The sequence below is a fragment of the Schistocerca piceifrons genome, chromosome 3 (assembly GCF_021461385.2).
Source record: "Schistocerca piceifrons isolate TAMUIC-IGC-003096 chromosome 3, iqSchPice1.1, whole genome shotgun sequence".
In the NCBI taxonomy this organism is placed as follows: Eukaryota; Metazoa; Arthropoda; class Insecta; order Orthoptera; family Acrididae; genus Schistocerca; species Schistocerca piceifrons.
The window spans coordinates 273196235-273223610 of record NC_060140.1 but is presented as its reverse complement, the minus strand read 5'-3'; positions in this window follow the sequence as shown (position 1 = coordinate 273223610).

The following is a 27376-nucleotide window of genomic DNA, read 5'->3' as shown; positions in this document are numbered from 1 at the left end:
TGACAGAATTACAACGTCATCGGCGAACCTCAAAGTTTTTATTTCTGCTCCATGGATTTTAATACCTACTCCAAATTTTTCTTTTGTTTCCTTTACTGCTTGCTCAATATACAGATTGAATGACATCGGGGAGAGGCTACAACCCTGTCTCACTCCCTTCCCAACCACTGCTTCCCTTTCATGCCCCTCGACTCTTATAACTGCCATGTGGTTTCTGTACAAATTGTAAATAGCCTTTCGCTCCCTGTATTTTACCCCTGCCACCTTCAGAATTTGAAAGAGATTATTCCAGTCAACATTGTCAAAAGCTTTCTCTAAGTCTACAAATGCTAGAAACGTAGGTTTGCCTTTCCTTAATCTATTTTCTAAGATAAGTCGTAGGGTCAGTATTGCCTCACGTGTTCCAATATTTCTACGGAATCCAAACTGATCTTCCCCGAGGTCGGCTTCTACCAATTTTTCCATTCGTCTGTATGGAATTCGTGTTAGTATTTTGCAGCCGTGGCTTTTTAAAATGATAGTTCGGTAATTTTCACATCTGTCAACCCCTGCTTTCTTTGGAATTGGAATTATTATATTGTTCTTGAAGTCTGAGGGTATTCCGCCTGTCTCATACATCTTGCTTACCAGATGGCAGAGTTTTGTCAGGACTGGCTCTCCCAGTGCTATAAGTTGTTCTAATAGAATGTTGTCTACTCCCGGGGCCTTGTTTCGACTTAGGTCTTTCAGTGCTCTGTCAAACTCTTCACGCAGTATTATATCTCCCATTTCATCTTCATCTACATCCTCTTCCATTTCCATAATATTGTCCTCAACAACATCGCCCTTGTATAGACCCTCTATATACTCCTTCCACCATTCTGCTTTCCCTTCTTTGCTTAGAACTGGGTTTCCATCTGAGCTCTTGATATTCCTGCAAGTGGTTCTCTTTTCTCCAAAGGTCTCTCTAATTTTCCTGTAGGCAGTATCTATCTTACCCCTAGTGATATACGCCTCTACATCCTTACATTTGTCCTCTAGCTATCCCTGCTCAGCCAATTTGCACTTCCTGTCGATCTCATTTTTGAGACGTTTATTTTCCTTTTCACCTGCTTCTTTTACTGCATTTTTGTATTTTCTCCTTTCATCAATTAAATTCAGTATCTCTTACGTTACCCAAGGATTTCTATTAGTCTTCGTCTTTTTACCTACTTGATACTCTGCTGCCTTCACTATTTCATCTCTCAAAGCTACCCATTCTCCTTCTACTGTATTTCTTTCCCCCATTCTTGTCAATCGTTCCCTAATGCTCTCCCTGAAACTCTCTAAACCTCTGGTTCTCTCAGTTTATCCACGTCCCATCTCCTTAAACTCCCAGCCTTTTGCAGTTTCTTTAGTTTAGATTGTGGTCAGAGTCCACATCTGCCCCTGGAATTGTCTTACAAGCTCACCTACTATAGACTTGTTAAAATGTCCTCACATGGCAACGTTTCAGGTGATAGTACCACAAATAAACACATTCATTTCTACGAAGCTTAATTTATCAGCTCTTCTACTATAGACCTGATAAATTAAGCTTTTTAAAAATTATTGTGTTTATTTGTGACATTTTTAAATTTTTAATCTTATGTTGTTAAAGATACGGTAAATACGAGTAGGGCCTATACGCATTTTGGGCAAAAATCGGCCGAAATATGCCCTACACTGATGGAAAAAGGATTGAAACACCAAAAAACAATTAATGTAGAGTAGTGATAGTTCTTGAATACTTTTGTTTAGGTAACATATTTAAGTGATTAACATTGACGGCTCATAGGTTAAAGTTGGGGTTGGGTTGTTTTGGGGGAACAGACCAAACAACGAGGTCATCTGTCTCATCGGATTAGGGAAGGACGGGGAAGAAAGTCGGCCGTGCCCTTTCACAGGAACCATCCCAGCATTTGCCTGGAGCGATTTAGGGAAATCACGGGGAACCTAAATCAGGATGGCTGGACGCGGAATTGAACCGTCGTCCTCCCGAATGCGAGTGCAGTGTGCCAACCACTGCGGCACCTTGCTCGGTACAGGTTAATGTAATCGCGAAATAAGCCACTGCAAATGTGAAATTCTGGTACATTAATAACCGGTGTAACAACGAGAATGTTGAATGAGAGCATGCAAGCATGCATGCATTGCGTTGCACAGGTCATGCTTGTTGACTTCCTCGGTCAATGCAGGGACTGTTAATGCTGGTTGTGGACGACGCTGGAGTTGTCATCCGATGATGTCTCAAAGTGCTCGATTGGCGACAGAGCTGGTGGTCGAGCAGGTCAAGACATGTCGACATTCAGTAGAGCATGTTGGGTTACGACAGCGGTATGAAAACAACCCCTGGAATGCTATTCATGAATGGCAGCACAACAGGTCGAATCACCAGGCTGACGTACAGATTTGCAGTCAGGATGCTCCTGGTGTCATACCAAATCGCACCCCAGACCGTAAATCCAGATGCTGGTCCAGTGCGTCAAGTACGCAGATAGGTTGGTTGTAGGCTCTCAGTTGGACTACTTGCAACTAGCAAACGGCCATCACTGGCACCGAGCAGAACCAGCTTTCATCAGAGAACACAACAGACCTCCACCCTGCCTTCCAACGTGCTCTCGCTTGACACCACTGAAGTAGCAAATGAGGTTAGTTTCTGGTCAGTGGTGTGCACACTACAGGACGTCTGGTCCTCATCTGCCCTTGAAGTAAACGATTTGTAACAGGTCGTTGTGTCACTGGTGCCCACTGCTGCTTCAAGTGCTGCTGCAGACGCAGTTACCATACGCCAGAGCCATACGCCGAAAACGATGGTCTTCTTTCTCGTCCGGAGACCGGTCTTCTTGCGGTCGGTCCCGCACATTCTCGTGAGCATCACCGCCAGCAATTATTACAGTGGCTAATCCCTGCTAAGTCTTTCTGGAATGTCGCAGAAGGAACATTCAGCTTCTCGTAGCCCTGTTACAGGACCTCGTTCAAACTGAACGAGGTGTTGATAATGGCGCCTTTGTCACCTTAAAGGCATTCTTGACTAACATTAACCCATAACATCCAATCTCAAAGGTAAGTAACGCTCACGAACGTTAAAACATGATTCGCCACCTCATAGTGGCGCCACTAGCGACACTCTTATGCTACTGGCGCGTAATTTGAACAGTCATTATCTTTCATATATAAAAACATGCCTACCATCTTTCGTTTATGTCGTACAAGTCCTTCTTGGTGTTGCGATGATTTTTTTTTTTTTTGCCGTTAGTTTATAATGGCAAAAGTTGACCGAAATATAATCTATTGCCAAAAAAGGTGACTTCCGTATACAAATACCTTTTTCTACATTACAATACCTGGATTCGTGTATCAATTTTTTTGAAATCTTTCTAAAGTCCAGGAAAAAAAATGTGACTTGTTATTAAAATCCCGGTCCTGTTGATAAACAAACAACATATCCTAAAAAAAATACAAAGAACGTTTGAGAAATACTTCATATTGAGTTATTTTTCTTCGGGAAAGCTTACTATTGGCACCAGTGTTTCCTTTAGTAATAATTACATTTTGAGGAAGCCAGCTTGGGTGAAACAAAGACTCTTATTTCTCTCCGATTATCCACACATGTTATTCAATCACAAGTGGGTTCCACTTCATTATGAATAAAACATGAGTAAGTCTTATCTGCAAATACAAGCAAGTTGGTTCATTAGTCGTAAGATCCCGCAAAAACCGTTGCAAAGAAAGTAAAAAAAATCGGTACTGAACGACACATTCACTACGTCGTGTTGACTTCAGCCCTCATTAATCCCTGAGATGAATGCCCCTGCTTCTACAAAATTCACATTTTCATACACACTGACTGAATTATATTTGACGGGGACATATGTATAGCTGACTTTGACCATCCTGGAGTCCATTTCTGAGAACGGAAGAAACGTCTGATGCCTGCAGTAGCGAAATGAGCGTTGTTTCACATTTAGCTGCAAGAATAGCACTACCTGAATAGCCGTGGCCTTTTAAGCACGTTACGGGGTTAGCGTCATTACGAAGTGTGCTGGTGAGCGAAAATAATGCCTCCCGGAATAGGCGTGACCTTTCAATCTCGCCCCAGGATTGGGGGTCATTTGTTGCTGGCTTTCATACGCCATAAGTCACAGATATCGTCCAGATAAAGTTACACGCAACACGTACAAGGAACCTCTCCTGGCGTGAGAGTCTTCAGTTCTATAACAAGTGTGTCCATGTAGAGACAGGGCTAGTTCTGTATTTGTGGTATTTTTTTATGTTGTCTGGAGTCGAATGCATATCTGTACTTGTTGTGTACCGCAATGAATTGCGTAGTACTCGTCATACATGCACTAAAACCATTAATTACCACACAGGTGCTATTCGTTTTTTTTAATTTTGCTTCTTTCATTCCGCTTCATTATATGTGAACATCCAGCAGATCGTTTCTCCTTGTGTGATAAATGCTTGTATCAATAGAATGTAATATCAATTATTACATTCATATAATCACGTTCGTAACGTTTCAGAAACTTGAAGACGTTAATAAGATTTTCGCTTTGTGTTAAAATCTTCTTATAATAAAGAAGCTTGTTTACATTTAACCGTGCTGAAGCGCTCACTATCCTATACAATTATGAACAGAAATATTCTAGAAACATAATGTAGTCTGTAACCTCCCCACCGCAATTTTATATGAAATGTAATGACAATACTTAATACAAATGGGAGCCAAGTGTAACCTCCCCACAAAATTTTTAAAGAAAGGACGATGCTAATTAGAAATGCTGATGGACATGGCTCTATGCGTAACCTGCCCACAATGAAATGTACTGACAATGGCAACAAAAAAATGTGAAATACGCAATCTGACTCAAATATAAATTCTTCACAAAATTTAAAGTCCGTTCAGTGACAAGAAAATACAATTAAACCGAAATATCGGTCTTTGGCCCTGTGTAAAACAATCAGAATTAAAGTCTTACCTCAGAATAAATGGATGTCACATATCTGCTCTTGTTGTTGCGCACCGCTTGGAGGAACTGCATTGCAAATAATAATATTCTCTTTTTTTGTGATTTTAGTGGAATTTTTCTTCAAAAGAAGTGGAATGAAATGGGAAGTGCAACGAAATCTTGAGTTCAATAAAAAATTAAATTTTTGAAAAAATGCTTTTGAAATAAAAAATTATTATTGGGAGACTTGTTGGAGAATAATTACAATAAATAAAATTTTTCATTATCTAATGATTATATTAATTAACAGTATACCTTATTCCTCATCTTGACCAGTGTTGCCGACCGCCTACATCACACAACCGCACTGGGCTGCTACTACTGACCGACCGCTCTGCATGACGACTACAGACTGAGTACTGCTCTCAACTAGACAGAGCTACAGACTCGCAACGACTACTGTACTGCACTGGCCTACAGCTACTAACAGACTGAGCAACGACTACTGACTGACCGAGAACCGCTCGCAACACTCGCGCGGTCAAGCGCAAACTCTCTGGTCACAGATGCTACAATGCCTCGCCATCGCTGCTGCGTTACATACGTGTTTCATAACCCTCCACTGGGGGGGCAAAAATTTGGCAGCGATGGTGAGTCATTTGGACTTGCCAATCGCGGCAAAATTTTTCTTTAATTAACAAAATCCTACAACTTACAGAATATTTAAATGTTGTGCACACGCACTAAGTACAAAATATATCAGACAAAGACAAAATGTGAGTACAAAACATAGTAGCAAATCAGAAAAGTATATACAAATCATTTGACAGATAAAGTGCACAGGCACTGAAAAAATTCTTTAGCATATTCAGAACAAATAAACAGACTGGTAAGAATAATTAGATGTAGTACATAAAGTATATGTTGTGCACACGCACTAAGTACAAAATATATCAGACAAAGACAAAATGTGAGTACAAAACATAGTAGCAAATCAGAAAAGTATATACAAATTATTTGACAGATAAAGTGCACAGGCACTGAAAAATGTCTTTAGTATATTCAGAACAAATGAACAGACTGGCAAAAATAATGAGATGTAGTACATAAAGTAAATGTTGTGCACACGCACTAAGTACAAAATATATCAGACAAACACAAAATGTGAGTACAAAACATAGTAGCAAATCAGAAAAGTATATACAAATTATTTGACAGATAAAGTGCACAGGCACTGAAAAAATTCTTTAGCATATTCAGAACAAATAAACAGACTGGCAAAAAATATTATGTTGACAAGTGACATAAGTGTACTCGCATTGGAGTTAAGCGAATCGAAAAATGTATAACCTATGAACATAAATGATGTTACCAAAAAAATTTTTCTTTATGTGACAAGAATCAGGATAGGAAAGGGAAGGATTGCATCATGGTTGTAGCACTTTAGATTGCACACAGCTGCTCTGAAAGTCCATATCTTTCCACAGAAGTACAACACCAAGTGACACAACTTGAAGTTCTTTTCCCATCAGAATTTATCAGTGTAGCAAAGACACTGAACTGTCGTAGTAATGTTCCATGTTTTCATTTTGGCAGTACATTAGGTACACCAAACAGTGGGACCATAATAACGTCTTCATTGCTCACGGTGGTGGACAGCATGTCGTGTCAACACCACACTCTTACAAGGCACACCAACGTAGAATTAGTGCAAAACCAAAGATAGTGCTCCATGATCACTAGGATAAACAGGACAAATGGACATTGCAGTAATTCAGGGTAGTCAGCTTATGAGGATAAGCACATTATGTCACATAATATTGACAATTACAGACTTAATTAGTAGTTTGTGGCATTCATAGCCCAGTTATTGAACATTTCTGTACCAAGTATGTAGTATTACAGAAAAATGTTCATTAATTGGTGTACATAGAATCAGTAGCCTTCTTTTCCTGGTTACAAAGCATTATGAAATAATCGCATTCTTTTCAGTTACAGAGTATAATTAAGAATCATTAACCTTCTCCTAATTACAGTTAATTAATCATTTGTCATTAATTAATCATTTGTCTAATTACAGTTAATTAATCATTTGTCGTTAATTAATCATTTGTCTAATTATAGTTAATTAATCATTTGTATAATTACAATTAATTAATCATTTGTATAATTACAATTAATTAATCATTTGTCGTTAATTAATCATTTGTCATTCTAATATAGTAAGAATCATTAGTATTCTCCTAATTACAAAGCATTATGAAACAGTCACATTCATTTCCAACAACAAAGTATGGCATCGTTAATTAATCATTTGAAATTCCAATATATTAAGAATTATTAGCCTTCTCCTAATTACAAAGCATTATTAAACAGTCACATTCATTTCAAATTACAAAGTATCAACATTGGAAACAAGAGCTAATCAATGGCATAATTAATAACAATTCGTGGAGTGACATTAATTATTGGCACTCAGTGGCCAGCAAGTATTGAATAGAATCATCATTCAGTATTATTCAGATTATTACTAAGTCATTATTAAAAATCAGTTAATTACAGTCATAGCATTAATAATCATGGGCATTACAAGTACTCATTACAATAAACAGTGTTCCTCATTCAGTAGTATTCAGATCATTACAAAGGCATTATTAAAATCAGTTAATTACAGTCAAATCATTAGTAATCACAAGCATTATAAGTGGTAACATTACAATAAACAGTGTTCCTCTTTCAGTAGTATTCAGACCATTACAAAGTCATTATTAAAATCAGTTAATTACAGGCAAATCATTAATAATCACAGGCATTATACGTAGTATCATTATAATAGACAGTGGCAGTTATTAGCTAGTGACAAAGCATTATTTTGAATATAGTCTCATTAAGAGGTCATTACTCAAGTGACATGCTATTCAGAGTTGAACAGTATTATTCAGAATTATCATAAACTAGTGACATTATGTGGCACTGGTAATACATTTTTTTGGTAGCAATGCATTGCGTTGGGATCGATAATTAATTGCTGAGGCATAATACTTTTTGCTTTTGACCTATTGCTGCAAATGAGGATAGGTAACGTCATTCGTCATGAGTCAGCTGTAGCAAGATTATGTAACAAGGCAGTACATGTGATCACATTTATAAATGATAAACACAAATGGGTAAAAAATATAAAAATGCAAGTACTAGAACAGGTATAATAAGTAACAGGTTTAGTAAGTGTCATGAAAAGCTTCTCCTGGAAAAATTACAAAAACGGATTATTGACCTGAAAGAAGAAACGCACACTATGCTGAAAAGTAGTGAACTTCGAATTAACAGGCAGTGAAGTGTGTATAAAATGTGTTCCATAGCTGTCCTTTCCAAAACTTTCCGTCATCCTACTATGCAATGTAACACCTGCTGTCAAAGCAAACTGCAACAAATACTTAAATAACTACATAACATAAATACATAACTTCAACATTATCCTCATCTGTAAAGAAAAAAAAACTTCATTATCCATCACTTCATTATCCATATTATCATAACTTCATTATTATCATCACCTGTAAAGAAAAACTTCATTATTCATAATACCATATCCTTCATCATTATTCATCAGTATTCATTATCATCTGCAAAAAATCACTTCATTACTCATTACATAACTATTCCTTATCTCTAGTATATTTCATCACTAAAACTAAGATATGTAGTTCTCTCTGACAGCCTGCATCAATCACCTTGTATTCTGAAAGAAAAAATTAGTTAAGACTGCTATTCTTCGATGAGTATAGTATATTCTTGTTAATGTTTGTTAATCCTGATCCATTTACTCTTCCTCATAAAGTTATTGCATCTCCTTTCGTTTATTCCGTAGGTGAAATTCCCATTTCTGTTGAATTTATTTCTTACAATCATCATTCCTTTCTGAAATTGATGAACAAAGATTAATGTCCTGCATTTAAATCATATACCCACTAGATAATGACTGGTTTATGGTAACATAATTAACCCTACAGCATAACATGACAGAAAACGTAATATGTCAAAAACATTGACAGTGTTCAAAAACAAAGATATACACAGAATAATACAATGCAGCAGCAAAAAAAAAAAAATGTGAAACAGTCACGATGTTGAGATGTCATAAGGCAAAAAAATGTCAAAGTCGACTGGTGTGTGTTATATCTTAACTATTTCATAGTCCATACAAACAAAACTGGAGTACAGTCACATACACAAAAAAATGGAAAATGTGCACGGTCTGATGTGTAACGACAAGAAAAGCGACCTGCTAACCTTACCTTGCCGGGCACTTGCCAAGAAAAAACACGATAATCGTCAATAAGTAGTCACATAAATATAATTGCAAAAATAGTCATAAATGTGTAAATTCATCTGGAAAAATATGCACGGTCTGATGTGTAACGACAAGAAAAGCGACCTGCTAACCTTACCTTGCCGGGCACTTGCCAAGAAAAAAATACGATAATCATCAATAATTAGTCACATAAATATAATTGCTGAAATAGTCGTAAATGTGTAAATTCATCTGGAAAAATATGCACGGTCTGATGTGTAACGACAAGAAGAGCGACCTGCTAACCTTACCTTGCCGGGCACTTGCCAAGAAAAAATACGATAATCATCAGTAATTAGTCACGTGAAATAATTGCATTAGTAAATGGCATCATAGTGTGTTGAATCATACAGTGGTTTCACTCAATAAACGGTTTAATGTTTGATATATGGTGATTGCCTTTCGATTTTCTGGTTCTCAAAGTTTCGACGTGTACAACATTGGGGTGAGGGATGCTACGAATCCGATACGGACCTGCGTATAGAAGTTCAAATTTACTGCACTTACCTTTTAATTTACTGGATAAATAGTGTGTACGTACTAGTATCTTCTGTCCAACGTGAAAGACGCGGCGTGTACAAACCTGTTTTTGCTGTCTTCTCCGGCGCTCTGCGGCACGTTTGATGTTCTTCAGCGCAATGTCAATTATTTCGTGGTGTCGTAGGCGACGACTTTTGGGAAATTCTATTAATTCTTTAATTTTGTTCGGTGGTTCAACGTTTTTCAGTATAACAGTCGGAGATAGCATAGTGGATTCATTTGGAATGGAATTAATTACATCTTGGAATGAGAATATGTGTGTGTCCCAATCAATATGTCTTTTGTGGCAGTATATTCGGCACAGTTTACCAATTTCTTTCATTAATCTTTCACAGGGGTTCGAAGAAGCGTGATACTTGGATATATAGATCGGAGAAATGTTTCTGGCTCGTAACATGCGTGTCCATACGCTACTACGAAATTGAGATCCATTGTCAGAAATTACTTTCATTACATGCCCTACATGAAATAGAAAATGTTTTACAAATGCTTTCGAAACAGTTTTAGCAGTAGCTTTGCGTAATGGAGTGAAAGTAACAAATTTTGAAGTGAGCTCAACAGCGACAAAAATGTAGCAAAAACCTCTGTTAGTTCTCGGAATCGGACCAAAAATATCTACAGCGGCCATGTGTCTTAATTTCACAGGTATAATGGGATATAAAGGAGGAATATGTGAAGTGGTGTCTGATTTAGCTTTCTGGCAAATTTTACAAGACGCTAAAACTCGTCGTATACGTTTCTCCATGTTGGCAAAATAACAGTTCTGTCTCAGTATAAGAAAACATTTTCGTGCTCCGTAATGTGCGTAACTTAAATGAGTGTACCAAATTAATTTGTTAACCAGTTCGTCAGGAATGCATAATAACCAATTGTTGCTGTCAGGATGAGAGCGGCGAAACAGAATGTCATTGCGCACAGTGTAGTGGTTTCTAATCGTAACATTTTTCCTATCTTGCCAAAGGTGTTTAATTTCTTTCCAAACATTGTCTTTATTTTGCTCTTGTGCTATGTCCTGTAATGACGATGAAATAAAGTTTTCAAATGCAACTTGCTGAATGTACATGACACTGAAATTTGTTTTGCAGAAGTTGGTTGCTACGTCTTGCTGATTGCTGCCGAGAGAACGCGATAGTGCGTCTGCTATAACATTTTGCGTGCCGGGAATGTGAACTATTGTAAAATTAAATTCCTGTAAATAAAGTTTCCATCTACTTAATCTATCGTGAGTGAATTTAGCTGAAAGCAAAAATTGTATAGCTCTGTGGTCTGTGTAAACAGTGGTATGTCTACCATAAAGAAAATGCCTAAATCTCGTAAAAGCCCATACAACACATAATGTTTCCAATTCTGTAACGGAATAATTTCGCTCAGCAGGTGACAAAATGCGGCTTGCAAATGCGATGTTTTTAATTACTGTGGAACCATCTTCTTCTATTTCCTGGAAAATGTGCACGCCTAAAGCGGTGTTGGAACTGTCGGTAGCAATGGAAAAATTTCTGGTAAGATCTGGGTGCGATAAAAGTGGAGCATTCAACAGAGCATGTTTCAGGTTCATGAATTCAGAGTGTGCTTGCTTATCCCAAGACCAAATAGTGTTTTTACCCGTTAATTGGCATAGTCTAGGCGTGTCTAAAGCAGAATGGTGAATAAATTTACGAAAAAAGTTAATTAATCCCAAAAAAACTGCGTAATTGTTTCTTCGTCGTAGGAACACTAATGTCACGTAGAGCCTGAAGTTTTTCTGGATCAGGCGCAATGCCTTCTGCTGAAATTACGTGTCCAAGAAATTTTATGGAAGTTTTGCCAAAATGCGATTTACTGAGGTTAACTGTAAGTCCTTGTGCATGGAAAGTTTGTAACAGTTGTTCAAGAATCATATTGTGTTCAGACCAGTTAGCTTCTGCGATAAGAATATCGTCTACATACGTCGTAATTCTGTCTTTAAGTTCTGTCGGAAGTATTGTGTTCAAACCGCGAATAAAAGCTGCAGAAGAAATAGTTAAGCCGAATGGTAGTTTGCAAAATTGATAACAGTCGCCGAAACAGAGAAAAGCTGTGTATTTTCTGCAGTTCGGATGAAGTTGAATTTGCCAAAATCCCGATTTTAAATCTAGTGTAGAATAAATAGCAGTGCCGTGAAATTTCTGTAAAAGTTCCTCTAATGTCTGTGGTCGATCTGTTTCATTAATAATAATGTCATTAATGTGACGTGAATCAAGTACAAGGCGAAGTGAGCCATCTTTTTTCTTAACAATATGTAGTGGGTTTATGTACGGACTAACTGCTGGTTCTATAATTCCTTGGTCAAGCATATCCTGCAATTCCTTTTTAACCTGTTCTCTGTGAATATATGGGATGGGATAATGCTTTGCTTTAAATGTATCGTGCTGTTTGACTTGAAATTCATACATAAATCCGGACATAGTACCAGGAATGTTGTCAAAAACTGGAGCTTGCTGTAAAAGAATTTTGTGTAATTGCGTTCGTTCGTCGTCTGTAGTTGCACTGCTCTCTTTAACCTTATCAGAAATTAACTGCATAACGTCGTAGTCAGCTTCATCTGGAGTATTATAGTTGTGTACGTACGTATCCGTTAACAATGTGGGATTACAGTCTATGTCACGTGTTGCGGAAATGACCTCTGTGCGGTTAATTGTTTGTTCTTCCGCAGATAAAGAGTGCTGAAATTCTAAAGCCAATTGTACATTTTCATCCTTTAACATTAAATAAGAATTCTGAAAGTCGATAACTGCGTCGTGTTGTACCAGAAAATTCGTACCTAAAATAACGTCTGTTGTCAATAAAGGCACAATCCAAAAATTAGAGTGAAAAGTATGACCTCCAATACAAAATGATAAATGCGTCTGTAATTTAACGTCTACACCTTTACTCGATACTGCTCCTTTCACTTTTGTTTTGCCTACAGGTAACGTCGGATAAGTATTCTCTTTGTTGCACTCGTTGAAAGTCTCCTCATTAATTACTGATATTGGTGATCCGGAATCAATTACTGCTGAAAATTTCGATGAACCAATTTTAATTTCGATAACAGGATGTGAAATGGTTTTCTGAATAACTGGTCTTTCCTGTAAAAGAGTGTCTCTGATGTCGTCAAAAGTAATTACATTTTCGTGAACAACATTTTGCGTGTCAAAGGTAGTGCTTGTGTTATTAGAAGATGCGTCCTGTGCAGTATTTAGTCAGATTCTATCTGACGTGTTATTATTATTAGGAGGATTCTGTGGCATTTCGACTATTTGAACTGTCCTATTACTTCTTCCAGGCGTGTTACGCTCTGGATGGTACCTACTGTCGGGTTCATTCATGAGAATATGTTCTTGCGTATGATTTTGCTGCTGGTATGACCGACTGTTGTTAGATGTTCGCTGAAAATTGTCCTCATTATTTTTACGTCTGTCGTAATAGTCATTCCTATACGGTGCATTACGATAGGAATTGAAATACTGTCTTCTTTGTACGTAGTTGTTTCCTTGCTGACGTACATTACTATTTGTTGTAACAGGGGCTATACGTCCACGCGGCGAAACATTAAAGCCTGGTTGACCTTGTGTATTCCATTGTTGGTTAGGTATGTTAACCGGCTGGTTTTGATGTTGTTGTTGTGAAACACCTCTATTGTTACTAAACTGTTGTTCCTGTTGCTGAAAATTTTGACGGTATTGATAATTCGAATTTTGCCTGTTATTAAAGTTTTGGTAATTGTCGTTCCTAAAACGTCTGTTATCTTTCCGACTGGAATTACGTCCCTGATCATAATTGTAGTACTGTTGTTGACCTTGGTTGTTACTCAAAAAGTTTTTGTTTACAAAAGAATAATCAGATTGCTGTACTTCCAAGAGCTGTAAAAGATCTCTGAATGCTGAAATGTTTTCTTTTTGCTGGCCCGTTAGAAGTGACACTCGTAATGACCGTGGTAATTTAGAGATGCATAGTTGTATAAGTGCGGATTCACTGTACGGTTCACTTAGGTACTGGTTTTGTTGTACCATATGCTCAAAAAATTGCGTTACACTGGGAAAATTTGAGTTTTCATAGTTTGGCAAACTAATTAGTTGGTCTTTAATTCCGCGCTGTGTCGTCTTCGACCAGTACGCTGACAGAAAAGCATTCTGAAATTCCTCTACCGAGTAACACTGTCTCGCGATCGGTCTCATACGAGTTGCCGGTTCGCCTTCCAAAAAACTGCAAATAAATTCAAGTTTATGTGTTACAGGCCAAGTCGGTGGAAGAGCAAAACTAAACTGTTGAATCCAATCCAGTGGGTGAATCTGCGTTCTATCGTTTTTGAAAACCTTAAACTTTCTCACTGACAGAAAATGTTTGTAGTCGAAGTTATCATCTCTGCATGATGGAACAGGTTCAGGATCGTAAGAGTATCTATTGAACTGTGGTTGTTCGGAATCTAAGTCCCGTACTCTCTGCAGATTACCCAAATTATACGCGCTGCGTGAGTCTGACACATGTTCATAAAGTGGCGTCTGTTGTGTATTATTAACAGAAGTGTTTTTCATTTCTGTTACTTCTTGTTGTAAATTTGATAATTTCCTACGTAACGTGTTGTTAGATGAATCGATCTCATTAATAGTCTGCTGTAAATTTTGAAATTCAGGCGTTTGGATAAATGAAACCGGTGCAGTATCGTCTGATTTATTGTCATTAGCATTTTCGATAACATCAATACGACTGGCCAATTCATCACATTTTTCAGTCAATATCTTAACCTGATCATCGGTTTTAGAATCAGACGCATTAATCTGTTTTTGCAACTTGCGCGTAGTTTCGCTCAGTTTTTTAACATCAGCTTTGATAACATCACAATCCTGTGTTAGATCTAACTGTTCGAATCTATCTGTCACTGTTTGAATATTTACTGTGTGTGTATCTGTTTTTGATTTAAGGTCAGAAATTTCATCCCGTAATTCCGCGTTCAATTGTTCTATGGTATTAATTTTGTCGGACACTGTAGTAATATTATTGTCTACATACGTCTTCGCTTTCGCGAATATTTTACGTTTGTCCTCTTGTCTCTGTGCAGTGATTGTTTCCATGACTTGTCGTTTTACTTTGTTTTGATCCTGAATAAATCTGCGGAAACGCGTATCACTGTTCTGTATGTGCTGATTAAAGCGCTCGTTAATCTGAGTGTTCTGCTGTTCGAATTTCGTGTCTATCTTTGCGTCCATAGTGCGCGAAAGTTCTACCGTCATTGCTCTAAACTCGTCCCGTAATTGTGTAGCTTTTTCAGAGCACTGTTTGGCGACTCCGCTAATTTCGTCTCTGAGTGTATTTGTCGCGGCTGTTTGCATTTCCCTTAATTCTTGCGCAACAGACTTTATTTCTTCGCTATTTTTTTGTGAACAAGCCTCAATTTCCACGCGCAACTGTTCCTTAGTGTCATGGCACTGCGCGGCAACGGCTGTAATTTGTTCACTAAGTTGTTTGAAATTTTCGTCATTATTATCAAGTTTTTCATTTAAGTGTTTGTTATCTTCCCTAAGTTGCTTGACCTGTTCATTGAGTTGCTTGAGGTTTTCATTCTGTTGTTTGTTATCTTGTTTGTTCTGTTCCCTAAGTTGTTTAAAATCTTCACTCTGTTGTCTGAAATTTTCCCGCAAAAATGCCATAATTGGATCCGATTCAAAATTAGCATTTCTATTATCTGTGCTGTTCAACGGTCGATCTGGAATTGTCTCTTTTTGCGTGACCATTTGGTCATTCTGTAATTTACAAAAAGGTTTGCCAGTTAAACATACACTGTCAGTCCCTATTTCGGAATTAAATAAATCCGTCGTACTTTCACTACACTGACCATTTTCATTCGAAAAATTTGTTTGTATGTTACTTGAATTTTCCAAATCGGGTGTGTTAAGCTCGGCAGCGCTCATTGCAATAGAGCGTCCCGCGTCATCAATTGTCGTCATATTAACAGACGAGACAATTGGGTTCGTTAGTTCATCATTAAGGTAAAAGTCATCATTAATGGTTGGAATGCACTGATTGTTAGTGAACGCAGGATTGTCATCATTACGTTGCGTATCACAATTACTATCGGTCAGGTTGTTTAAGTCGGTAATTTCATTCACAATACTTCGCGATACACTATTCACAGTCTTTCGCGGCATTTTTACAATAGTCAAAATTTTTCACAAAACAATTCAACACAATGCAAAAGCAACACACAAATACAACAAAGCAACAAATTGCCGTTGACCTGTAGAGAGAAAGTCACAATATTATTAAAAGCGTTGCGCTAAATCCTAATTATATCTAAGCAAACAAGAGCAGATATCTGACTGTTGTCCAAAAGACTCTCAACGAAATACGATCCTGGACTGGGTGTCGCCAAGTGTAACCTCCCCACCGCAATTTTATATGAAATGTAATGACAATACTTAATACAAATGGGAGCCAAGTGTAACCTCCCCACAAAATTTTTAAAGAAAGGACGATGCTAATTAGAAATGCTGATGGACATGGCTCTATGCGTAACCTGCCCACAATGAAATGTACTGACAATGGCAACAAAAAAATGTGAAATACGCAATCTGACTCAAATATAAATTCTTCACAAAATTTAAAGTCCGTTCAGTGACAAGAAAATACAATTAAACCGAAATATCGGTCTTTGGCCCTGTGTAAAACAATCAGAATTAAAGTCTTACCTCAGAATAAATGGATGTCACATATCTGCTCTTGTTGTTGCGCACCGCTTGGAGGAACTGCATTGCAAATAATAATATTCTCTTTTTTTGTGATTTTAGTGGAATTTTTCTTCAAAAGAAGTGGAATGAAATGGGAAGTGCAACGAAATCTTGAGTTCAATAAAAAATTAAATTTTTGAAAAAATGCTTTTGAAATAAAAAATTATTATTGGGAGACTTGTTGGAGAATAATTACAATAAATAAAATTTTTCATTATCTAATGATTATATTAATTAACAGTATACCTTATTCCTCATCTTGACCAGTGTTGCCGACCGCCTACATCACACAACCGCACTGGGCTGCTACTACTGACCGACCGCTCTGCATGACGACTACAGACTGAGTACTGCTCTCAACTAGACAGAGCTACAGACTCGCAACGACTACTGTACTGCACTGGCCTACAGCTACTAACAGACTGAGCAACGACTACTGACTGACCGAGAACCGCTCGCAACACTCGCGCGGTCAAGCGCAAACTCTCTGGTCACAGATGCTACAATGCCTCGCCATCGCTGCTGCGTTACATACGTGTTTCAAGTCACTGAGAAATATGTCAAGTTCTGTGATAAATTATAGTCATCAGTGAAAGACATCAGCTGCATGGATCGTGAAAGGTATTAATAAAAATAAGTACAAATGAATATGACTAAGTTTATTTCAGTTAGATGCTGAGTTTTATGCTTTAATGGCTAAATCAGTTTCGACTAATCCGTCTATCCACAATCTATACGTAAAATAAGAAACAGCTTGTCGAGAATGTTAAAAATGTAACAATTCCAGGCAACATCGAGTTAGGTTTCTTCAATATTGTTAAACTTTATACTGAGAATAGTGAAGGAAAGCTGCATACGCGGAGGAGATCTGGAAGCACTGGAAAGATTCAGGTAGACTATGTAATGTTAAGACAAATATTTAGAAGCCAGATTTTACACTTTATGACGTATTCAGGGACAAACGTTGACTCTGGCCATAATTTTCGTTTATGAAGTGTAAATTAAAACTTAATAAATTGCAGAAGAATAGCAAATTAAAGGCATGTGACATACATTAACTGAAAGAACCAGACATTGCTGAAAATTTCAAAGGGAGCGATAGGCAAGAATTGACGAAAAAAGTGGACATGAATACAGTAGGAGACGATTGCGTGTATCTGAGGGGTGAAATAGCAAAGGCAGAATAGGGTCAAATAGGCAAAAGGACAAGGCCTAAAAAAAGGTCCTTAGATAATATGCGAGGTATTGAATTGAACTGACGAAAGGAGGAAGTACAAAAATGCTGCAAATGAAGCAGGAAAAAGGGGATGCAGCCGTCTAAAAAATGAAATTCACAGAAAATGCAAAATGGTTAGGGAGCTATGGCTAGAGGAGAAATGCTGTCTTGTGAAAATATGCATGACTAGGAAAAAGATAGATGCCACGCAATTTCTTGAGAAAAGAAAATTGGTTGTTTATAAATACCTCAGATGGGAGACAGACCTAAACAATGAAACGAAAACTAATAGGTGGATTGGATATACAATGAAGTTGCAAAAGTCTTGAGATACACCCTAATATTGTGTCGGATCCCCTTTTCGCGCCGGCCGCTGTGGCCGAGCGGTTCTAGCCGCTTCATTCCGGCACCATGCTGCTGCTACGGTCGCAGGTTCGAATCCTGCCTCGGGCATGGATGTGTGTGATGTCCTTAGGTTAGTTAGGTTTAAGTAGTTCTAAGTCTAGGGGACTGATGGCCTCAGATGCTAAGTCCCATAGTGCTCAGAGCCATTTGAACCATTTGAACCGCTTTTCCCGACGTAGTCCTGCAACTCGACGTGACATGGAGTCAATGTTGTGTTGGCAGAAGAGCCAACACCGTGTTACTAGTCGAGGCCGAAATGCACGCGTTTTAGCTCACGCAAGCTGGCGTGAGAAGGGAAGGACTATACTGACGTGAGGTCTGGAACATGACAAGGAATTAGAATTCAGAAGGCGGACGTAATTAGTTTGATATCTAACTTTAAACCATTAATGATGAACGTCGCTCTTGACGGTACATGATTCACAATATTATCTGTTCAGAATACATTCATAGTAACTGAACATGGCGCCTTGCTAGGTCGTAGCAAATGACGTAGCTGAAGGCTATGCTAAACTGTCGTCTCTGCAAATGAGAGCGTATGTAGACAGTGAACCATCGCTAGCAAAGTCGGCTCTCCAACTGGGGCGAGTGCTAGGGAGTCTCTCTAGACTAGACCTGCTGTGTGGCGGCGCTCGGTCTGCAATCACTGATAGTGGCGACACGCGGGTCCGACGTATACTAACGGACCGCGGCCGATTTAAAGGCTACTACCTAGCAAGTGTGGTGTCTGGCGGTGACACCACAGTCAACAACTCATTGGAAGTAACCTGCAGAAATATTAAGCCATGCTGCCTCTAAAGCCGCCCATAATTGCGAAAGTATGCAGGATTTTGTGCACGAACTGACCACTCTATTATCTCACATAAATATTCGATGGAATTCACTTCGCGTGATGTGGGTGACGAAGCCATTCGCTCGAATTGTTCAGTGTGTTCTTAAAACCAACTGCAGACAGCTGTGCTGCGGTAACATGGCGCATTGTCATCCATAAAAATTCCATCATTGTTTGGGAACATGACGTCCATGAACGGCTGCAGATAAACTCCAAGTAGCTGATCATAATCATTAAAAGTCAATGAGCGGTACAGTTGGACCAGAGGACCCAGTCCATTCCATGTAAGAGCAGCCCACACCATTATGGAGTCACGACCAGCTTGCACAGTGCCTTGTTGAGAACTTGAGTCCACGACTGCGTTGGATCTGCGCCACACTAGAATCCTACCGTCAGCTCTTACCAACTCAAATCGGTTCAAATGGTTCAAATGGCTCTGAGCACTATGGGACTTAACTTCTGAGGTCATCAGTCCCCTAGAACGTAGCACTACTTAAACCTAACTAACCTAAGTACATCACACACACCCATGCCCGAGGCAGGATTCGAGCCTGCGACCGTAGCGGTCGCACGGTTCCAGACTGAAGCGCCTAGAACCGCTCGGGCACTCGGCCGGCCCTCAAATCGAGACTCATCCGACCAGGCCAGGATTTACAGTCGTCTAGGATCCAACCGATATGGTCGCGATCTCAGGAAAGGCGCTGGAGACGATGTCGCGCTGTTAGCAAAGGCATTCGTTTCGGTTGTTTGCTGCCACAGCTCATTAACTCAAAATTTCGCCTCACTGTCTTAATGGTTACGCCCGTCGTACGTCCCATATTGATTTATGCGGTTATCGCACCCAGTGTTGCTTGTGTGTTCGCACTGACAACTCTACGCGAACGTCGCTGCTCTCCGTCGTTAAATGAAGGCCGTCAGCCACTGCGTTGCCCATGGTGAGAGGTAATGTCTGAAATTTTATATTCTCGACACACACTTGACACTGTGGATCGGGGATTATTGAATTCCCTAACGATTTCCGAAATGGAATGTCCCTTGCGTGTAGCTCCCACTGCCATTCCGCGTTCAGTCTCTTGTAATTCCCGTCTTGCGGCCGAAATCACGTCGGAAACCTTTTCACATAAATCACCTGAGCACAAATGACAGCTCCGCCAATCCGCTGACCTTTTGTGTCGTGTGCATGTGATACTACACCCATCTGCATATGTGCATATGGCTATCCCATAACTTCTGTTACCTCAGTTTATACAGTGTCTGTGCTAGGGAAGTGAACCTGAGGACAATATTATAGAAAGGGAAGAAGAAGTAAATGAATATTAGTTGGAAATCAGATATCGCGAGAAGAATTTGACATAGTACTGAAAGACCTAAGACGAATCAAGGCCCGTGGAATAGATGACATTCCCTCAGAGTTACTGAGATTCTTGGGTGAATCATCCTTGATGAATCTATTCCACCTGGTGTGCAAAATATGTGGACTAGCGAAATGTCGTCAAACTCTCCAAGCAGACTGTAGTAATCCTAGATTAAAGAGAGGCAAAGATACATTTACAGCATTTTTAAATTTAGAGAAAGCTTTTAATAACGTTCACTGGACTACACTCTCTGAAATTCAACGGTAACAAGGGTAAAAGACAGGGAAAGAGAGATTATCTGTATTTTGTACAGACAGCAGACGGTAGTTATAAGAGTCGAAGGAGGTTTGCTGATTATAGTGTTTTTCTCTCAGAGACAACAAAGGACAGCCGTGCAGCGAAAAGTATAGTGTACTGAAAAGAAGTTGTTAGATGAAAAATAAAAGTAAAAAACCGTAATGGAATGTAGTCGAATTAAATCGAGTAAATGAGATACTAAAAGTAGTAGATGAGCTCTGTTATTTGGGCCACAAAATAGATTACAGTGGCTGAAGAAGAGTGTGCCGCATGTAAAAAAAAAAAAAAAAAAAAAGACTGCAATAAGAGAAAAGCATAAATTGTTAATATCCGTTATAAATTTAAGTACAAGGAATTTTTTCTGAAGACATTTGCCTGAAGTGTAGCCTTGTACAGAAGTAAAACGTGAACAGTAAAAAGCTCAGAAAAGACGAGAAAGCAAGCCGTGAACAGTTGCATACCTCTAGGTTAACTTCTGTTTACGGTGTCATTCAGAAGTATTGATGATCATTATTTTGTCTTTCCTTCTCCCTTGGATACAAGTTGAGTAAGCCACAGGAAGATTTTCTTTGACCTATCACGGAAAGCCCTTCCACATAACTGATGGACGGTTTCCTCTTCCAACACGTTTTCGTGCATGAAAGTGTGAATAAATTACCGGTGGTTCTTCAACTTAATGTATCTTGCGTCTATGTTTACCTATTTATAAACCAGAGTTCGTGTGGTGCATGTTTAGCAGATCATAAATATCTTTCCAGTTTTTAAAGTATGAAGTACAGACCGTTGTAGCCGACAATCAAGGGTGAATACGAAATACTCAGTTTTATATCGTGCTACCTCCATGTATTGAGATCGAACATTCACATCAAACCAGATAGTCTGGTAAGGTACATCAAAAGCTCTTGACAAAGAAACAAAGTTCTTTATAATTCAACGAAACTAAAGTTGAGAAACACTTTCACGTACTTCCGGCATAGTTTGACACGCAGAGCTAGTTTCTGCGCCACTGTCTCGTAAAGTATCTAATTATCATTCTACAAAGTCCACTCACATTACCATGACCACCACCCATGTTCGATGTCAACGAGCAATAACCACTCACTGACAGCATGTGGAAGCACTAGCAGTGGAGGGTACATAAAGCCTGAAGGGAGGAGGGTAGGAGGGGGAGGAACGCTGAAATACGGTGCAATCGTTGTGACAATGCAGAAACGAAGCGATTTACACTGAAGCGCCAAAGAAACTGGTATAGGCATGTGTATTAAAAAAAATGGTTCAAATGGCTCTGAGCGCTATGGGACATAACATCTGTGGTCATCAGTCCCCTAGAACGTAGAACTACTTAAACCTAACTAACCTAAGGACATCACACACGTCCATACCCGAGGCAGGATTCGAACCTGCGACCGTAGCGGTCACGCGGTTCCAGACTGAAGCGTCTAGAACCGATGTGTATTCAAGTACAGGGGTACCTAAACAGGCAGCATACGGTGCTGCGGTCTGCAACGCCTATACAAGACAACAAGTGTCTAGCGCATTTGGTAGATCGGCTACTGGTGATACAATGGCAAGTCATTAAGATTTAATTGAGTTTGAACGTGGTGTTACACTCGGCGAACGAGCGATGGGACACAGCATCTCCGAGGTAAAGACGCAGTAGGGATATCCTCGTACGACCATTTCAAAAATGTACCATGAATATCAGGAAATTCCCGGCGGGGTCAGGGATTTTCTCTGCCTCGTGATGGCTGGGTGTTGTGTGCTGTCCTTAGGTTAGTTAGGTTTAAGTAGTTCTCAGTTTTAGGGGACTTATGACCACAGCAGTTGAGTCCCATAGTGCTCAGAGCCATTTGAACCAATATCAGGAATCCCGTGAAACATCAGATCTCCGACATCGCTGCTGCTGCAAAAAGATCCTGCAAGAACGGGACTAAGAGAATCGTTCAACGTGACAGAAGTGCAACCCTACCGCAAATTTAATGATGATAAAGAATCCGCCTCTATTGCAAATAGAAACCGGATGTTGTCCTAGGTTTCGGCGTGGATAACCACACCTTCTTCGGAACACACTAAACTACAAACTGCCTAAAGAGGCATGGTCCAATATTAATACAGAACGCCCAAAAGGGCAAAAGACTCGCATAAAATGTAAAATAAAAGGTACGTGTGTACCACGCCAATAGTCGTACTTAGCTCAAACGTCAGAAGCGTACTTCCTCACTCCAGTCAGCGTTCGGTGGGCCGCGGGCTCTCAGGTCAACAGCCGGTTTCTATTTGCAATCGAGGCGGATTCTTTATAATCATTAAATTATTCACGACTGCTGACGCGCTGCAATGTTAAAAGTTCTCTACCGCAAATTGCTGCGGACTGCAATGTTGGGCCATCAACAAGCGTCAGCGTGGGAACCATCCAACGAAACATCATCGATATGAGGTTTCTGAGGCGAAGGCTCACTCGTGCGTCATTGATGACTGCACTACACAAAGATTTACGCCTCGCTACTGGCCTGTCAACACCGACGTTGGACTGTTGATGAGTGGAAACATGTTGCCTGGTCGGACGAGCCTCGTTTCAAATTGCATCGAGTGGATGGACGAATAAGGGTATCGAGACAACGTCATGAATCCATGGATCCTGCATGTCAGCAAAGGATTCTTCAAGCTAGTGGAGGCTCTGTAATCGTATGGTGTGTGTGCAAATGGTTCAAATGGCTCTGAGCACTATGGGACTTAACATCTGAGGTCATCAGTCCCCTAGAATTAGAAGTACTTAAACCTAACCTAACCTAACCTAAGGACGTCACTCACATCCATGCCCGAGGCAGGATTCGAACCTGCGACCGTAGCGGTCGCGCGGTTCCAGACTGTAGCGCCTAGAACCGCTCGGCCACACTCGCCGGCCGGTGTGTGTGCAGTTGGAACGATATGGGCCCCTGGTGGGTCTAGATACGACTCTGACAGGCGACTCGTACGTAAGCATCCTGTCTGATCACCTGCATCCATTCGTGTCCATTGTGCATTCCGACGGACTTGGACAATTCCAGCAGGACAATGCGACACTCCACACGTCCAGAATTGCTACAGAGTGGCTCCAGTAATACTCCTCTGAGTTTAAACACTTCCGCTGGCTACACACTCCCCAGACATGAGCATTATTAAGCATATCTGGAATGTCCCACGACGTACTGTTCGGAAGAGATCTCCACCCTCTCGTACTCTTACGGATTTATGGACAGCCCTGCAGGATTCGTGATCAGCACTTCTTCAGACATTAGACGAGTCCATGCCACTTAGTGTTGTGGCGCTTCTGCGTGCTCACGGGGCCCCTACACAGTATTAGGTAGGTGCACCAGTTTCTTGGGCTCTTCAGTGTATCTCACGTTCAAAGGACATGGTCACTGGCTTTCGCGACAAGGGTGGAATTGTTTCCGAAACGGCTAAGTTTTTGAACAGTTCACGCGCCACAGCGGTTAAAGTATACCGCACAAGGGCCATAGATGACAGGGATGAACGACGCCTGAGGAAAAGTGTACGGGCAAACAGACGTGCAACTATTGAGCAACTGACCGCCCATATAAACGAAGATGCTACCTACAGCGTCTCCTCAACGACCGTTCATCGAACGTTGCTGCATGTGGGCCTCCGCAACAGACGCCTCGCTCATGCGCCCATGCTGACTGCCGTTCATCAGCGACGAAGGATGGAATTCTCATCCCAGTACCGAACGTCCACTGAGGTAGCCTCTTCAGATAGATCACGTTTTGTGCTCCGTCGGACAGAAGACAAATACCCTGCAACAATCGTCGGATGGGTCGAGACTGGAGGAGGAAGCATTATGTTCTGGGAAATGTTTTTGTGTTATTGCCTGGATGATCTCTTCATTCTGGAGGGCACAACGGATCAACGCAAGTATGCATTTATCCTTGGAGACCATGTCGCCGGCCGCGGTGGACGAGTGGTTCTAGGCGCTTCAGTCCGGAACCGCGCGACTGCTACGGTGGCAGGTTCGAGTCCCGCCTCGGGCATGGATGTGTGTCATGTCCTTAGGTTAGTTTGGTTTAAGTAGTTCTAAGTTCTAGGGGACTGATGACCTCCGATGTTAACTCCCAAGGTGCTCAGTGCCATTTGAACCATTTTTTTGAGACCATGTCCGCCCCTATACGCAGTTTGTTTTTCCTCAGAACGACGGCATTTACCAGCAGAACGAAGCAATGTGTCACACAGCTTGCGATGTATGTGTGTGCTTCGAAGAACCTGCGGGTGAATTTGCAGTATTCCCCTGCCCACCAAACTTTCCGGATTTAAACCCAGTCGAGGATCTGTAGGGCCACCACGATCAGGCTGTTCGCACTATGCATCCTCAGCCGAGAAACCTACTTACAGGTGTCGCAATGCCTCCAAGTGTTTGTCGGTACTTTCTAGAGCCTCACTGACTGCTTTCCCGCACGTCTCGCAGTGGTCAGGCGTTTAACAGGTTGTCATATTAACGTGATTGTACAGTGTAGTACAGACATTAGGAAGAGTGAGTTCAAAAGATGACACATCATCGACGGCATTTACCAGCAGAACGAAGCAATGTGTCACACAGCTTGCGATGTATGTGTGTGCTTCGAAGAACCTGCGGGTGAATTTGCAGTATTCCCCTGCCCACCAAACTTTCCGGATTTAAACCCAGTCGAGGATCTGTAGGGCCACCTCGATCAGGCTGTTCGCACTATGCATCCTCAGCCGAGAAACCTACTTACAGGTGTCGCAATGCCTCCACGTGTTTGTCGGTACTTTCCAGAGCCTCACTGACTGCTTTCCCGCACGTCTCGCAGTGGTCAGGCGTTTAACAGGTTGTCATATTAATGTGATTGTACAGTGTAGTACAGACATTAGGAAGAGTGAGTTCAAAAGATGACACATCATCAGTCAGGTGGACGTCCAAATACTGAACTGTCGGGATCGATGAAGCTATAAGAAGACCGCACGGAACATTAGTCATTTCCCTTTACAAAGGGCGCAGATCGCTCTGTAGCGCTGCAGACGGCGCAGAGCTGGTACATGGCTGTCCACTGAACCTTCATCGCCGACATAAGTCATGTCAGTGAAGCCGTGCTTATGTCGCACTAGGTTGTTAGAGAGCAATAAGACGCATCGATGAGACGTCACAGAATGCAGAAAGGAGCTGTAGTGTTGGCACTTGCGCAGGACCACGCCGTGAATAATGTTGCACGATCTGCTGCTGTACCACTGTGGATCTCAAATGCGTCAATAAGGAATGGTGTACACCTTACAGCCATGTAACACGGCACAAGAACAGCAGTCGTAAGAGATCCTCCCCAATAGGTGCTGGAGACGAGTGTCACACGTCGTCAATGGCAATCGAGTTGAAACCCGACAGGAATATATGCTGTCAGTGAGTATAAGTCCTTCCCAACCAGTAAACGAGCAAACATCCCGAAAGTTACTGCGTTCGGTTACCTCGTAACCAACGAATGGATAACCTTCTACTAGTCGGGGCGTGGAATGGTAGGAGATTGAACGTGATGGGGAAGCTAGAAAATCAGAAAAGGGAAATGCTAAGGCTCCGTCTATGTATAGTGGGGGTCAGTGAAGTGAAATGCGAAGAAAACAAGTATTTCCGATCAGATGAGTATAGGGTAATATCAACAGCAGCAGAAAATGTTATAATGTGAGTAGAACTCGTTATGAATAGGAAGGTAGGGCAGGTAGTGAGTTTCTGTGAAAAGTTCAGTGATAGGGGTGTTCTCATCTGAGTCGACAGCAAACAAAACCGACAACAATAGGTCGGGTGTACATGTCGACGTCACAAACCGAAGATGAAGAGACAAAGAAAGTATATGAGGATTCTGAACGAGTAATTTACTACTTAACGGTAGATGAAAGTCTAATAGTCATGGGGTTTGGAATGCGGTTATAGGTGAAGGAGTAGAAAACAGGGTTACAGGAGAATAGGGGGTGATATTACGAATAAGAGAGGAAAAAGACTACTTGAGTTCTGTAACAAATTTCAACATGTAGTAGCGAATACCCTGCATAAAAATCATAAAAGAACGAGGTATTGCTTGGAAAAGGTCGGAAGATCCGGGAAGATTTTGGTTAGGTTAGATAAAGGTCAGGTAGAGATTCCAAAATCAGATACTGACTTGTAAGGCGTACGTAAGAGCAGATATAGACTCAGATAACAATTTAGTAGTGATGAAGAGTAGGCTGAAGTTTAAGAGATTAGTCAGGAAAAATCAATGCGCAAAGAAGTCAGATACGGGGATGCTGAGGAATAAAGAAGTACGCTTGTTGCTCTCTAAGGCTATAGATTTTGCAATAAGGAATAGTTCAGTGGGCAGTACAGTTGAAGAAGAATGGACATTTGTAAAAAGGGAAATCGCAGGAGATGGAAAGGAAACATATGCACAAAGAAGGTAACTGCGAAGAAACAAAGGGTAGCACAAGAAATACACCAGTTCATCGATGAAAGAAAGACGTACAAAAACTTCTAGCGAAATTCATAAATACAGCAAAAAGGTCGCTGAAGACTGAAATAAATAGGAAATGCGGGGAAGCTAGGACGAAATGGCTGCATGATAATGTGAAGAAATCGAAAAAGAAACAGATTATCGAAAAGACTGGCTCAGCATGTAGGAAAGTCGAAACAAACTTCTGTGAAATTAAAAGCAGGGGTGGTAACATTAAGAGCGCAACGGGA